The following is a 15,713-nucleotide window of genomic DNA, read 5'->3' as shown; positions in this document are numbered from 1 at the left end:
TCTGCTCCCCTGAAACTGAGTGTGACTACCTGATTTGCACTGATCAGTGAAATGTTGAGTGGGAGTGATGTGCGTCACTTCTAGGTGGAAGCTTTCAGTGTATCACTGTTCACCAGCCTGCCAATTCTAGAGAGCGTCTGCCCTGTCAGTCTGGGTGCTGGGACTGGACCGATGTGAAAGAGCAATAGACACGTGCCTCAGATAAGAAATAAAATTCTGTTGTTTTGAGTCACTTAGTTATTCTTAGGGAGTAATGGAGCACCTCCTGACTGATACAGAATTGGTAACATCTAGTGGGTTACTCTGGTACTAACCTGATTTGAAAACTTGTTTAAAAAATATTGTTATTAGTTACAGTCAGAAGTGATACAGTAAAAATTGATTAGGAAATCAGTGGCACACATCCTTGGGCGAAGACCTTCATCCATGTGGGTGTGCTCATAATGGTAACATAGTTGTACATCAAGGTGAAGCTTGTCTAATATGACAAAGCACAGGCCAGGAAATTAAGGGAATACTCACGCAAAGATCCTCTGACCACAAGATAATACTAAAACTGGAATAAAAATATACATGAAGCGCGAATATAAGACAGGCTAATTTAAACAGACAACAGACCTCAGGGTCTCCTGAAGCATGGGCCTCTTTTGTGGACTTTGCCTCGGACAGTGCAAGGTCTTCCAGCTAGTCCTGCTTAGCTCTGTGCTCATTTCAGATGAGTTTTCTCTAACTGTTGATCCCATGGCAATTGTTTTTGTTTATTTATTTTTAGGAGCAATCTAATTCCTTGGTTCTGTCTATACTTCTATTAGATTCGCCCTCACGACTCTCATCTCCTTGCTTGCCTGCTGATAGAACTTCACAAATCTGTGTTTCATATTGTTTTTTCCATTTTTCTGTGTCTGTCTTCTTAGTCTGCACAGCCTTCATTTTCATGGTGTGGTGCACTTTTCCTTTTCGTCTAAATCCAGGCTCTGTGCCTCTCAGGTTATTGTCTTTCCAAACAGTATTCTGCTCACTTCCAATGACTGCACTAGCAATATAGAGATAGGTGCAGAAAGTTTTCAAGCAAATTAGGAGCAATGGCCTAATTTCAGGTTAATTTAATTTAATTTTATTTTAAAATGTCATATGAAGCATGTACATGTTAACAATTTACTTCACCATCCCTTTCAGTCAATCTTGAAGGTGACTCTCAATCTTTGATTCCTGTTTTATTGTAACTTTTCCATATTTCTCTATCTATCTATCATCTATCTATCTATCTATCTATCTATCTATCTATCTATCTATATATATATTTTGTGTGTGTGTGAAAAAAAATGGGATCATCTGAATCCCAGACACTGTTTTGCTCTTCAGACATCTAGAGAATCTGGCTTGAATTCCCAGGGGTCATTGGTGAAATTGTAGTCATTACTGCTCAGTCACAAGCATTAAGATGGTGAAGAAAGACATAATAAAGACACTTCCTGCCCCTCTTCCCAAATAAAAGGCACTTTTAGTTACTTAAACATTTTTTGTTAATAAAAATCACAAGCATGTTCCTTTTTGAGTAAGAGTAATGTTCTTGATGTCAGGTGACAATTCTCCTGACTGTTCTATTATAAATGTGTTCATTTTTATGAAAGCACTAGTATATTAAGTATCAAAGCAACATCATTGAATATAGCTTCTTGGAAAATGGAAATAATAATTAGGTAAACAGAATCAGATTAACATTATCTTTCAGTATCTCAAAAGTCAGTTCTGTGTTTGGAATTTTGATGGAGTGAAATTCATCAACATGTCCTACTTTTAGCATTTTGAACATACCTTCCACAAATGAAATGAATATCAAATATTAAAATTTACATTTAGTATTGGAGTCTTTAAAAGTATTTCACAATCATCAAAGAAGCAATTAAGTAAAAAAAAAGCATTGACTCTTGTTGAGGTAAAGAAATCTGTGTGAAAGATGTGCTGGTAATGATTAGAGATAACGTTTTAACATAAACATTCAAGTAGAGAAAGATTACTAATTGTGAAAATATGTATCATAAATACAGTGCCAAAAATTGCCTGTGTTTCTTTTTTGTATCACAGTACCTTAAAGAAGATCTTTAAATAGAACAACACTCTTATTTCCCCCCGTAGATTCACAAATGATAAATCAACTAAAATAAAATGTTTTCCATCAATCTTGTGGGAAACCTATGATTACTGCATTTTATGGCACTGGAATTTTACACTTCTAAATATCTAGAAAGATAAGATATTTAGAAGTCTCTTTCTTTTACATATGCACTCCCTACATTTAATATATATGCTTATATATTCTAGAAATACCTCTGATGAGTTTCATAGTTCCACACCTATAGCATATAGTTCACTTTACAGATGTTATCTTGAAAAGAGCGTGGTAAAAGTCATGTGGAGAGAGTTAATGATGAATAAATCAATTCTAATACTATCACATTTATAGTCAGTTATTGGACGACAGCTTCAGCATAAAACAGCTCTTTGTGAGGAAGAGAAGGCTTTAGGAACCTCTCCCACATGGCCTTCTATCTCATTATTATTTGTTCTCTTGATGTAGTAGGATGGGGAGGTTGGAGGCAGTTTGGGGACAGTGGGTAACCTTTCCTGGCAAAGCCCCTGAGCTGCTGTGGCTCACAACACCCTGAAGAAACATCCGTCAGCCTCCAGTGTCTCTTATTTCCAGTCTGTGGAACTCTCCCAACCTTACTCAAGCATCTTGATAATCAGATTTCTAGTGGGCTTTCTTAAACGTAGCTGATACTTTCATGGAAAAGATGATGCTTTAGCTCCTTAGGAGGCTGGCAGAGGAGCAGCACTGGGTTTTCAGGAAGACTTGTGCTTTGAATGAGAGCAGATGAACTTAGGAAAGAGGCAGAAAGGAGAACAGAGATGCTCCTTATATGGGAGCCTTTCCAGTGAAGGTCTTACTTCCCTTATAAATTTTCCCAGGGACCTGCAGGCTCTTTCCAAAACCCTGGCTTCGTGGAACTAAAAATAATCACATGTAACACTTCACATAAACCACAGTTGTGCTAAGAAGTTAAAGCTCCAGAAATTCTTCTTACTAAACATTTGTCATTACCAATTTCTTAGTAATGTCAATCCTGAGAGAGGTAAATTGTTTTAGAATCATATAATTTTCTATCTGGTTAAATGCTTGTGTACCCAGTGTGGAGGTGGGGTACACATCAGAAGCATGCTTTTATTTATTCTTATTAAATTTATTGGAGTGACATCTTACCTAATAATAGACAAACATGTAAATTGACCATATCTCCACTACGCCCACAGCCAATCAAGAGTGAGTATGCAAATTCGCCTGACAAAGATGGAAGGTTAATTTGCATATGCAGGCATGGAGCGACTGGGAGGGGCGGGATGCCTGCTATGAGGTGGGGAGGGCAGTGGAGGGAGCTACAGGAGCTGTGCTCTGGCTGGGAGCAAGGACTTGCAGGCTCCCAGGCGGCCCAGGAGCAAGGACTTGTAGGCTCCTGGACGGCCGGGAGCAAAGCCAGGGGAAGGAAGGCCTATTCTTGCACAAATATTGTGCAACAGGCCTCTAGTCTATATATATGTTAAAACCTAAGCAACGGGTTGACCCTTCCACCAGTTGACTGTTTGATCCATCGCTATGACACACACTGACCACCAGGGGGCAGATGTTCAATGCAGGAGCTGCCCCCTGGTGGTCAGTGCACTCCCACAGCAGGAGCACTGCTCAGCTGATGGACGCTAGATGCCGGGCTCACAGCTGGCGAGTGCAGCTGCCATGGCACAAGCCTCGCCCACATCCGTGGCCGCGCTACCAGGTGGCAGGCACAGCAGGGCCGGATGAATGGCAGCAGCACAGTGCCTTGCCCAGGCTCTGGCTCCTCTCTGGCTGCCTGCCGCTTCGTGCACTACTACATCCCCTGAGGGGTCCCAGATTGCGAGATGGCACAGGCCAGGTTGAGGGACCCCACCAGTGCATGAATCTGTGCACCAGCCTCTAGTTGGTTAATAAAATTACATAGGTTCCAAGTGTACAATTGTATACTACATCATCAGTGTACTGCTTTGTGTGTTTACCACCCAATGTTAGATCTCCTCCCATCAGCAAATATTGGACCAGAAGCATGCTTTTAGCACTCTAAATTCTAAATTCTTATGATATAGGTACACTCATTTCTTTTTTCAATGTTCAGTTGTTTGAAGGAGAGATTAGAGCAATGGTGGCATCTTGTTCTTCATTAAAAAGTATAATTTAGATTTTCCATCTGAATATGCCCATTTGGACTTTTATTTGCCATATAAATAGTAATATGGTTACAGTTGCATCATTGGAGCAAAAGTTCTTATCAAATTTATTCATAATATTTTAACATTCTGAAACATATTATTCACACTGTATCTGGAAGAAAATTTAGATGAAAGGTGGGTGAATTTCCAGCTTATATATTAATGTTTTTATACTTGGCATTGAACAATTTTCAAACTAGAGGAGTGACATAAGAAGTGTCTGCACTATCTACTTACCCCATTTCTATCTTAAAAAATTATTTTTAAATAAAGGCCATTTTATTTTAAATATAGCTTTTAACCAGTATTTTCTCAAAACATTTTGGTCCCGTTTACCATCTTTAAAATTGAGAACCCCCAAAAGATTTTGTGGATTCTATATATTTACCATATTAGAAATTAAAACTAAGAAATGTTTAAGATATTTATTCAAAAAGAAAAAAATTCCATAACATGTTGTGTTAGTGTTCACCAGAAGAATGAGATAAAAAAGATGTGTATATCAATAGAAAATGTTTTATTATAAGGAATTGGCTCACATGATCATGGAGGCTGGCAAGTCCAATAAGTGCAATGTGGCTGGCAGGCTGGGGGCCCAGGGGATCTGATGTTCTGTTTCTCCCATTTCTTAAGACAATTAATCATTCAATTTTTGTCGAGACAGCTAATTTTGGCCACTTAATTGAGTTTTAATACCATGTTAAAACTAGTAAAAATTTTCCTGAAACACCATTCCATTTATTGGGCTATATTTCTCAACATGTTGATAAATTTAGATATTTTACTCTTTTTTTTGTTAAATTAAAATATGCAACTTCTATTATATATAATTGGCTATGCCCACCAGTCAATCAGAATGAGTATGCAAATTAACCCAAGTAAAGATGGCGGCAGCCAGGAGCTGGAGTGAGGAGGCTTGGGTTGCCCGGTGATGGAGGGAAGCCAAGCTTCCCGTCCACCCTGGCCGGCCCTGGCCTCCACTCAATGCTACAAAGTTTCAATTATGGAAGATAAATAAATCCCAGATACTTGCTTCCAGCCGGCCCTGGCCTACACTCGAGGTGCTGAAAAAAAAAAGAAAGAAAGAAAGAAAAAGAGGAGGGGCTGGGAACTTTGGTTGCTGGGGGGTGATCAGGCCAGGATGGGACAGCAGTTGTGGGTGATCAGGCTAGTGGGGGCGGAGCTATTGGGGGTAAGCAGACCAGCAGGGGGGCCAGTTGGGGGCGAGCAGGCTGTCAGTGGGGGTCAGTTGGAGGTGATCAGGACAGCGGGGGAGGGGGGCAGTTTAGAGTGAGCAGGCCAGCAGGGGGGCAGTTGGAGGTGAGCAGGCTGGCACAGGTGGCAGTTAGGGGTGATCAGGCAGGTGGGGGGGCATTTGGGGGCGAGCAGACTGGCAGGTGGAGTGGTTAGGGGCAATCAGGCAGGCAGGCAGGCAGGTGAGCGGCTGGAGCCAGCAGTCCTGGATTGTGAGAGGGATGTCCGACTGCTGGTTTAGGCCCGATCCCTGTAAACTGGCAGTAGGACATCCTTCGAGGGGTTCCAGATTGGAGAGGGTGCAGGCCAGGCTGAGGAACACCCCCCCTCTGTGCACAAATTTCATACACCAGGCCACTAGTATATATATAAATTAGGATAAAGATGTGTGTGTATGTGTGTGTGTTGAAGGATAAAAGCTTGAGAGGAATTGCAGCATACACAAACATAAGATGCATTGACCAGGCTATAGCAAATTATATCATGATTTAATGAATAAAGTTTTATTCAAAGTCAACATCTTGCCCTCTTGCAGGTCCCCGCTCAAAATACATTTCATAACTGCACAGAAGGACTGGGTAAAAAAATAAAACTTGTAGACACATTCTGATCTATTTTAATTTGAATTGCTACACGCAGGATTGGAAATTACATCATATATAGAACAATGGAGCCAAAAGACAACTAAATTTAACCACCTTTGTGTGGAGTGCAGACTTGCATAAATTACTGAGAGTTAAAGAAGTTTGTGTATAAAAAGAAAAAGAGGTATCAAGAGTCTGATCACTAATCTTACGTTGCCACTGGTAGTGGTCTGCCCTCTGCCTAAATAAACCCTAGTCAGCTTCCACTTTCTCATCCAATGGAGAAGTTTATTTTCCTGGAGTTTTTGGAGTGCCTGTTCAAACGTTTAAGTATGATTAGAATTATTAAAACGTCAAATAAAATAATTCAGAGCGGTCTAGTAGAGAAAGTGACATCCAGCCAACGCTTCACTTTGTTCCCATTCGTGTCATTTTGACACTCAGGGGAAATGTTTGGCACATGCTGGGCCATCGGGCACGTCAAGGGCTGCCTTTGCTGAGCAGGCTGAGGAAAGGGTGGGGCGAGTGACTCCTCCCCACCTCTGCTGAGCCACTCAGAGCGGTTCTCTTTTGGCCACTTTTATCATTTACACACTCAACAAATATTTCCTTTGAAGAACACATTCTTGGCTAAATAAGAGAGAAGAGTAACTGATATGTTATCCCCAATATCCCTTTTAGAAGTAATCTATTATTTTAGTATTCTATCTCTTATGAACCAGAAAACATGATAAAGTTTCCCGAAAGTAGATAGCTTTCCTTTCCTTCAATTTATAAGCTGATCTTAACACATTCACATTTGCATACGCTGAATTTTTCTTTAAATGTCTCAAAGTAAAATTTATTATCATTGCATTATTACTTTTGTTGCTTTGCTTTAATAATCAGTGTTAGACATGTCAGTCCATGCATGGGCCTTAGAAGATGACAAATCAATCCCAAGTCAGCTCCTCAGTACATATTGTTAAATCAACTCTGTTTTATTTCATGAATGAGCTATATTTAAAACAAATTAAATATTTTTTGCTATTGGGGATATTATAACAACAAAACTAACATTTTAATTATTCTGAAAAATATAAGATTATTTATAGAATATAAACATAAGTATGATCTATGTCGTACACTCAGAGTAAAATTGTAGCCTTATTTGTTTTTTAACAACTGAATAAATCAAACTAAATATTTAATGTTAAATACCAAAAAGTAAGACCGAAGAAAGCAGAAGTGTATTAACTTGAAACTTGAAAATTGTGAATTATAAAACAAACAAGCATAATGATTGAAAAATTCTGTTTCTATAGAACAGTCAATAATAAAAATGCCCTATCACCTGTGATTAAAACAAAAAGAAAGAAAAGAAAAATATATGACATTAGAAATTATAAAGCAGAGTTATTACAATAGTAGGAGAGATTAAAGAATTATAAAATTCATTTTATCAGTCTTAATAAGTCTGTACATTGAGATAAAATGGATAATGTCCTAAAATAATAATAAATAATTAAAAGTGATTTCAATTGAATGAAACCTATATAAAAATTAAGATCTATGGAAAAAAATTTTAATTGTTTTCACTAAAATTGAAGCTAGACATAGGTGGTTATTTCTAATATTTTTATATTAGTAAAAATATTTCAGATGACAAAAATATGGAGCGTGTCTTAAAACTTCTTTTAGGATTTTATTACCAAATATTAATGCAGAAGGAGGGGGAAAACGGATAAATCAAGAACACATAAATATCTTGGAATAAACTACAGAAATTGTAGTAGTCATATACCCAGAAAATGATAAAACATTATAGAGAGACATTAACAAAGATCTAAATAAATGGACACATATACCAAGTGCCAAAGCAGGACTCTATTTGAACATCAAGAGGACAAAAATTGTGACTACCGAATAAATACACAACTTCAATATGGATAATGAAGACTTTGAAATTGTTAAAAGATTTTGCTTACCTTGATTCAGCCATCAATTCAAAAGGAGACTGCAGCCAAGAAATCAAGAGAAAGCGCAGACTCAGAAAGGCAGCAATGGAGGAATTAGGAAAGATCACCAAGAGCAAAGATGTGTCCTTAGACGCCAAAGCTAAGATCATCCACACCTTGTATTCCGGATTACTACACATGGATGTGAAAGCTGGGTGATGAAGAAGGCTGATAGGAAAAATAAATGATTCCTTTGGAGAATGAATCATTCTCCAAATGTGTTGGAGAAGAGCTTTACATATATTTGGAATCAACAGAAAGTTGACCAACTGGGTCCTAGAGCAAATTAAGCCTGGAACATCCCTGCAGGCAAAAATGACAAAACTGAAGCTATCCTACTTCAGGCACATCATGAGATGTGAGGATGCTTTGGGAAAGACAATGATGCTGGGAAAAATAGAAGACAGCAGAAAAATAGAAAGACCAACTATGAGATAGATTGACTCCTTAAAAGAAGCCCTTAGGCATAAGTCTACAGGAGCTGAGCAGGCTGTTGAAAAGAAAACATTGTGGACATCACTCATTCATAGTCAGCAGGAGTCAGAGTCAACTCAGCAGCAGTAACACATCTACCAAGTTACAGATTGGAAGACTCAATATTGTAATGTCAATTCTAGAAAAATCTATATATAAATTTAATCCCAATAAAAAAATCTTTCCTTTTTGGTAGAAATTGCCAAGCTGATTCTAAATTGGAAAATGCAAAGGTCCTGAATAGCCAGGACAATTCTAAAGAATTATAAAAGTCCTTATAATAACAAGAAGAATGTAGAGTTGAGAAAGAAAAACAAATCTCAAACTTCCTATGTGTATCGGTTTGTATGAGGTATGGACCTGTTGGGCAATCTGATTCAGGTTTAGCATTCTCTCCACGTGCACCATTCTCAAATGAGTCCTGCCTGATGTAGAGGCACTATCCCGTTTTATTACTTGGAGAAATCGACACAGATGGCAGGATCTCAAGAACCCTAAATCTTTTCATTACAAGGCAATGGAAAACATGCTTCTCATCTTTTAGGAGCTGTGCCAAAAATTCAGACTATAAAGGGCTCCCCAAATTATGTAACTCTCAATTATTTCTCTATGGATTTTTATTTAAGTAAGTGCACTGTGAGAAGACATATCTGTTTCTCTGATAACCTTTCATTTAATTTATAAGCTCTCTTAAGGCACGGGTTGTATGCAATTTCATAACTAAAATCTAAGTAAGAGGAAATGAGTTAAGGAATTCCTAGGGGAAATTAAAACCTAAAGAAATTCAAATGTCTCAATGAGGCCCAGTAGTCAACAGTTCCACCAGAAGAAACATATAGTTATTCACTTGATCCGAACTCCAGAAAGTTAGCTGCAACTAGAGTATCTTAAATAGCTTAACATCAAAGAAATTTTGCATTTTCTGTCATTACTAGCACAATCCTCAGTCAGTCATCTTTACTCCAGGCAGAAATTAGTATAGAAATATTTGAAATAAGGGAAAAGTGGCAATATAAAAATATGCCATATTATTCCTGTACACGATCACTTCTATTCTTAATAGAGGTTCCTTTGATATTTATGCTTTTCAAAATCTTAGGTAAAAGAATTCTTATTTTATTTAAAGTAAACTTATTTTAGCATGAAGTAATGAAATTTCCATAAACAGCATCCAAAATGAAGTTTATTCTCATGAATTTTATTTTCATATTATTTACATATATACCTTTACGAGCATCAACTGAACAGGACATTCATTTGTATAGATTTGCCTATTTACAGTGTGCACTTATTTGACAACTATTCCAAATGGAATACACTCATTTTATATGTAATACTCATAAAATCATCATGGATAGTTCCCCAATTTAAGTGGTATTTTATTCTTTGCTTGTTCAATGCTCCCTAACATATACATATTCATTTATTTGGGGCCTCATACATTTTTAAAAATCAGTCCCTACTTTCATCTAATATCTCATAAAGTTACAGAAAGCCCTCTGAAGATACACCCTTGTCCCATTTAAAATTATTATAGGTGTGGCAGCATCAAGCAGTTCTAATATAATGCTCAGATACCCGCCCATAGGTGAGCCTTGCTCTAGGTCTGGCTTCTCATATTTTCACTCCAGTAATCAGATTTTGAACTAGCTTTTTAAATAATAATTATATATATATATATATATATATATATATATATATATATATATATATTTGATTTCAGAGAGGAAGGAAAAGGGAGAGAGAGATAGAAACATCAATGATGAGAGAGAATGATTGATCAGCTGCCTCCTGCAAGTCCCACACTTGGGATTGAGCCCGCAACCTGGGCATGTGCCCTGACCAGGAATCAAATTGTGACCTGGTTCATAGGTCAATGCTCAACCATTAAGCCATGCCAGCTGGATTGGACTAGCTCTTGAGCTCAAATTTCCCATCTGCCACTGAGCAGTTGATATTTTATACTTTAATACATAAGTTCCTGTCTAAGAAAATTATTACTTAAAATATTCTGTTCATGTGATCCCATAAATAACAGAATTTATAAAAAAATGCTGACATTTTAGCATGCAAGTCATATTTCTCAGATTGCCAGAAATGGGGCAAATATTATTTTTCAGGTTATGTGCCCTATTTTTGATTCCTGGAAACATAATTGCTATAATGGAGTTAATACTCATAAGGAAGTACTTGTTAAAATAATCAGGCTAACAATATAAACCTAGTATGTGAGATGGCAGTGTGGATAACTTGGCTAAGTATTCAGTGAAGAACTAGAGTAACAGGATGAGTGAATAAGAAAATAGAGAAAGGGAAATAGAGGAATGAAAGGAGTGTTTATTTTCTAAGAAATCTGAGACATTTAAATTTCATTATATATAATTTTACGTTCTAGAAACTGCATCATATATAAGAAAAAAACCCACTTTAATGACTTTGCTAGCTGAGTAACCCAGAAGTAATATTCACATTTTGTTTTGGGTTGTTGTTTTTTTTCCACAAGAATTTTCAATGTGTCCACTATTTTCAAAATCAACTCTATGTTTTTACATTTCAAAAAAATATACATGGCAATAAGCACCAACGGCTGCTGACATCACAAAAAGAAAAACAGCCACAAGTTAAGTACCTCCTGGTGGGAGAACCTAGGCCTGTTCTGAAGTTCCTCGCCAAGAAATAGAACCTGAACCAGAGCAGTTCCCTAGACCCAAGTACCCATGTCTTCCACTACACCATGGGGCTGCAATCAGCAAGATCAGACGGGGAAATTCTACAAGATAAAAATCCAGGTTCTTTTCAACAAAGTGAAAGGGGTGGGAGGAAGGAGAGATTAAAGGAGAGAAAATTTATAGATTAAAAATAATCCAAAACAATTCAATCAATTGCTTTATATAGACCCTGATTTAAATAAATTGTTAAAAAAATGACATCTAGGAGCCTACAAAACAATTATACATTTACTGTTTATTGGATGATTTTAAGGATGTTTATTTTTTGAACTGTGATTAGTGGTAGTGTAGTGTATTAAGGAAGCTTATTCTTGTAGAAAGGCATACTGAAATATCTGTAGATAAAATGATATAACCTCTAGGATTTACTTCAAGATAACATGGGAACTAGGACAAATGGAAGGGGCTATGCATGAAATAAGATTGGCCATATGTGTTCATTTTTTATAATTTTTATTGTTGAAAGTATTACATATGTCCCTCTTCCCTCCCACAACATTGACCTCTTCTAGCCTGCCCCCACCCCAAGCCTTCAACACACTATTGTCTGTGTCCATGGGTCATGCATATCTTATATAATAAAAGCCTCGTATACTATCTTATATAATAAAAGCCTCGTATACTAAGTGTCCGGTTGTCCAGTCGTCCATTCAACCAATCAAACCATAAAATGCTAATGATATGCTAAGGCTGCTCAACCACTAGCTATGATGTGCACTGACCACAAGGGGGCAGACATTCCAATTGGTAGGTTAGCTTGCTGCTGGGGTCCAGCCAATTGGGACTGAACAGGATGGGCTGGACAAGCCCTGGAGCCCTCCTGTGGTCCCTCCCTGGCTGGCCAACCTCCCTAGCCCCTCCCCGGCCTCTGTGGTGCACCGGTGGGGTCCCTCAGCCTGGCCTGCACCCTCTCATAATTCAAGACCCCTTGGGGGATGTCAGAGAGCCAGTTTTGGCCCCATCCCGCTCAATGCAGGAGCTTCTCCCTGGTGGTCAGTGCACTCTCACAGGGGGAGTGCCACTCAGCCAGAAGCTGAGCTAATGGCTGGCAAGCACAGAGGCAGTGGTGGGAGCCTTTCCTGTCTCCACAGCAGTGCTAAGGATGTCTGACTGCCGGTTTAGGCCTGCTCCCTGCATGGGCCTAAGCCGTCAGTCAGACATCCCCTGAGGGCTCCCAGACTGCGAGAGGGCAAAGGCTGGGCTGAGGGATCCCCCTCCCTGCCAAGTGCACAAATTTCATACACCGGGCCTCTAGTACCAATATAAACTCTTTGGTTAATCTCTTCCCACACCCACCACACCCATTTCCTCTGAGGTTTTGACAGTCTGTCCCATACTTCTATGTCTCTGGATCTATTTTGTTCACCAGTTTATTTTGTTCATTAGATTCCACATGTTAGTCATATGTGTTCATTGTTAATGCTTGGCCCTGGGTACCTAGAAGTTCATTACACTGTTGCTTTTGTATGTGTTCAAAATTCTTCATATATTTTTAAACAGTTATGGCAAAATAAAGGCATTTCCAGGATACTGTATAAACAACAAAAATAAAATAAAATGAACTTTTCAAACTTCTATTATTTCCCAGAATCTTGGCTTTTATACTTTCCAATTCTATGAAGCTTTTGGGGGAAAGACTTTATCTTCTCCCTTGTATTTAAAATTTGTTCAGATAAAAGCATCTGTAGTTTATATAATTTTCTTCATCAGACAATTTCTACATGTATTTGTGTTAGGTTGTAGACTTATTTTAGGATACCAGAAATTAAGATTTCTTTAGGTTTTTAGGTGACAATACCTTTGGTAACACTGCTGTTAATATAACATAAAGTGAACATGCTAGCTTTTAAGCTAATTAAATTTAAGATAATGAATACATTTAATTGTTCAAAGAATGAACAGTTTTGTTTAATAAAATTTAAACAATTATCTTACTCTGCAAATTATAGTGAGAAACACTAAGAACATGAATACTAATGCTTAATTTGTGATAATTTATTCTTGTGTGTAGAGACACTAATGGAAATATGGTCTTGGTTTTTCTCATCCAGGCATTAGGATGCTGAGTTTCACTGTCACTCATTTCTATGTAATGTTGCTAACATCATTCATTGGTTTATGAGTCTTGGCAATATTAGAATAGTAATTAATATCTACAATTCACTAATCCAGACAGTTTGCTTAATGAGAATCACTAATTTTTTTCTTATTATTTTATCAGAATACCCTACATGTTATCAAAACAGAAGTCACAGAGAAATAATAAAATCACTATTAGGGCTTTATAAGATTAGTTTGTAGTAATAATACCTTTTTTTTTGCAAACTATAATGGATAACATATTCAACAGAACATAAAAAATAAGCACAGTAAATTTTAATTACTTATGCTAAAAGATCCCACACTCTACATCATACTGACAGTTTAAGTCTCCCCAGTTTAAGTGTTTAAGACCTTTGCCCTGTTTGAAAACAGTCAACTGAGCAAATGCAAGTGATTTTAAATTAAGGATGACTGTGCAATTACTTTAGGGAAGAAAAAAATTAGCTTGTCCATTAGTGTTATAGGTTGTTGTAAGAAAAAACATGCTGTCTGTTCATTCAATTAACTCTCAGCCTCAAGGCCACTGTTCATTTCATTGATAACATTGTTGATTAAGCATCTCTACATTTTTAAAAGGCTGTGCTTTTAGAGCACATCACCTTGATAACATGCTTCTCTGGGTTTGATTGGATCTATTTGGTGCATTAGCTAATTGTCAGAAAAGGTAAATGATTTATTTAATAAATTTTGATCAAATTCTATTTAAAAGTTTATGGTAAAAAGAACATTATACATGATCTCTTCTAATCAAAATAACTATACACATACATAAACATTACTTCAAAAAGCAATGAAAATCTTATATTTTCTGTACTGAAATTATTCAATAACAAAATGGAGATGGAAACAAAAATGAAGATGCAAATCCCAAATAGTCATCTGCCTTAAACTGAACAAATATTTCCACTTTGACCTATTTAGCAGAAATCATCTTTCCAAACAGTTATATGACACAAGCATTGCAATTACCAATTTTGGTTAAAAATTCCCATTTTCACAAGAAAGCATGACACAATTTTTGATGAATACAATTTTAGTCCATGTCAAAGTAACAGTAAAGTATCTATGCACATTTAATCATATGCATTTGTATCTACTTAGAGAACTTCATTTCTTGCATAAAGTATGACTATATTTTCAGAAACATGTTAACATGCAAACCTCTCGCATCACAATGCATATATATTATTACATATGACATTAAATACAAAAAAAGAAGTAAGAGTTTTACCTTGTTAACCACCTGGGTTGGTCTAAAGCTGAGGAGAGCAAATGGATTCACTGGCATTGTCTTGTCTGGTAATCCTGAGCGAGGGAGGCCGCAGTTTAAAGGGGTGAGGGCAATTGCAGTTTCAAGGGGTGGGACTTGTGTTCAGTAATGAATTCCCAAGGGACTGTTTCCAATAAGGGAATGCTATTGCAGACAATGAAACCATTCTCCATTTGTTGACCCTAGTTTTGTATGTACAATCTACTGTGGGTGTATTCATGCATCAGTAGAGGGAAATGACATATAGTTCATCGAGCTTATGATATGGAGAATATTTTGAAACAAGGATTATATAAAAATAAGATTGAGCTTTCATTTCTTTGAAGTTTTTCCATTGTGTAGTTATGTCTTCTAATTTTTCCCTATTGAGATGAAAAATCATAAGAAGGCTTAACTGCAAGCAGTGTCATCTCTGGCCTATGATACAGGGAAGCCCTCTGAAACAATGCTTGTGGATGGGTACACATGGTCTCTGCCTTGCAAATGTTAATGATGACACTGGAGGCTCACTATTTTGGAGCTCACCTTATTCAACTCGGGACAGTTTTATCTGTTAGATGTTTTTTTTTTTTTTAAATATATTTTATTGATTTTTTACAGAGAGGAAGGGATAGGGATAGAGAGTTAGAAACATCGATGAGAGAGAAACATCGACCAGCTGCCTCCTGCACACCTCCCACTGGGGATGTGCCCGCAACCAAGGTACATGCCCTTTTAATTAATCCCCTTTTAATGTGCACATATTTTGTGCACCGGGTCACTAGTATATATATATTTAAAAAGTATACTTTTATAATACCTTGTTTTCAAATGGAAATAATATGAATATAAATGTTTGAAAGAACATCATACTTTCCTCACAATAAGGTCTCAATATGGGAGTATTTGGAGCTTTGAGGGTATCTGAATACTTGTAAGCAATGCTATAATACTTCTTTAACCAGAACTTAGATGATTTTCTGTCAGCTTTACTACCTGGTCCTCACTACTATTATTGCTTGCT

At 37.2% G+C, this 15,713-nt stretch overlaps 1 protein-coding gene across 1 annotated transcript in view; it reads right to left on the bottom strand.

The window, feature by feature from the left end:
• The window catches only part of DLC1 (DLC1 Rho GTPase activating protein), a 460,437-nt gene extending 445,696 nt beyond the window's left edge, over positions 1-14,741 (bottom strand). The window contains exon 1 of the mRNA XM_080661952.1: positions 14,672-14,741. The gene's annotated coding sequence lies outside the window, so the exon portion shown is untranslated. The remainder of the gene's footprint in view (positions 1-14,671) is intronic.
• Positions 14,742-15,713: the final 972 nt, after the last annotated feature.

This window comes from Plecotus auritus, assembly GCF_963455305.1.
Source record: "Plecotus auritus genome assembly, chromosome: 3".
NCBI classification, from domain to species: domain Eukaryota; kingdom Metazoa; phylum Chordata; class Mammalia; order Chiroptera; family Vespertilionidae; genus Plecotus; species Plecotus auritus.
Note: the sequence above shows the minus strand (reverse complement) of the source record. Positions and strands in the feature narration are given on the sequence as shown.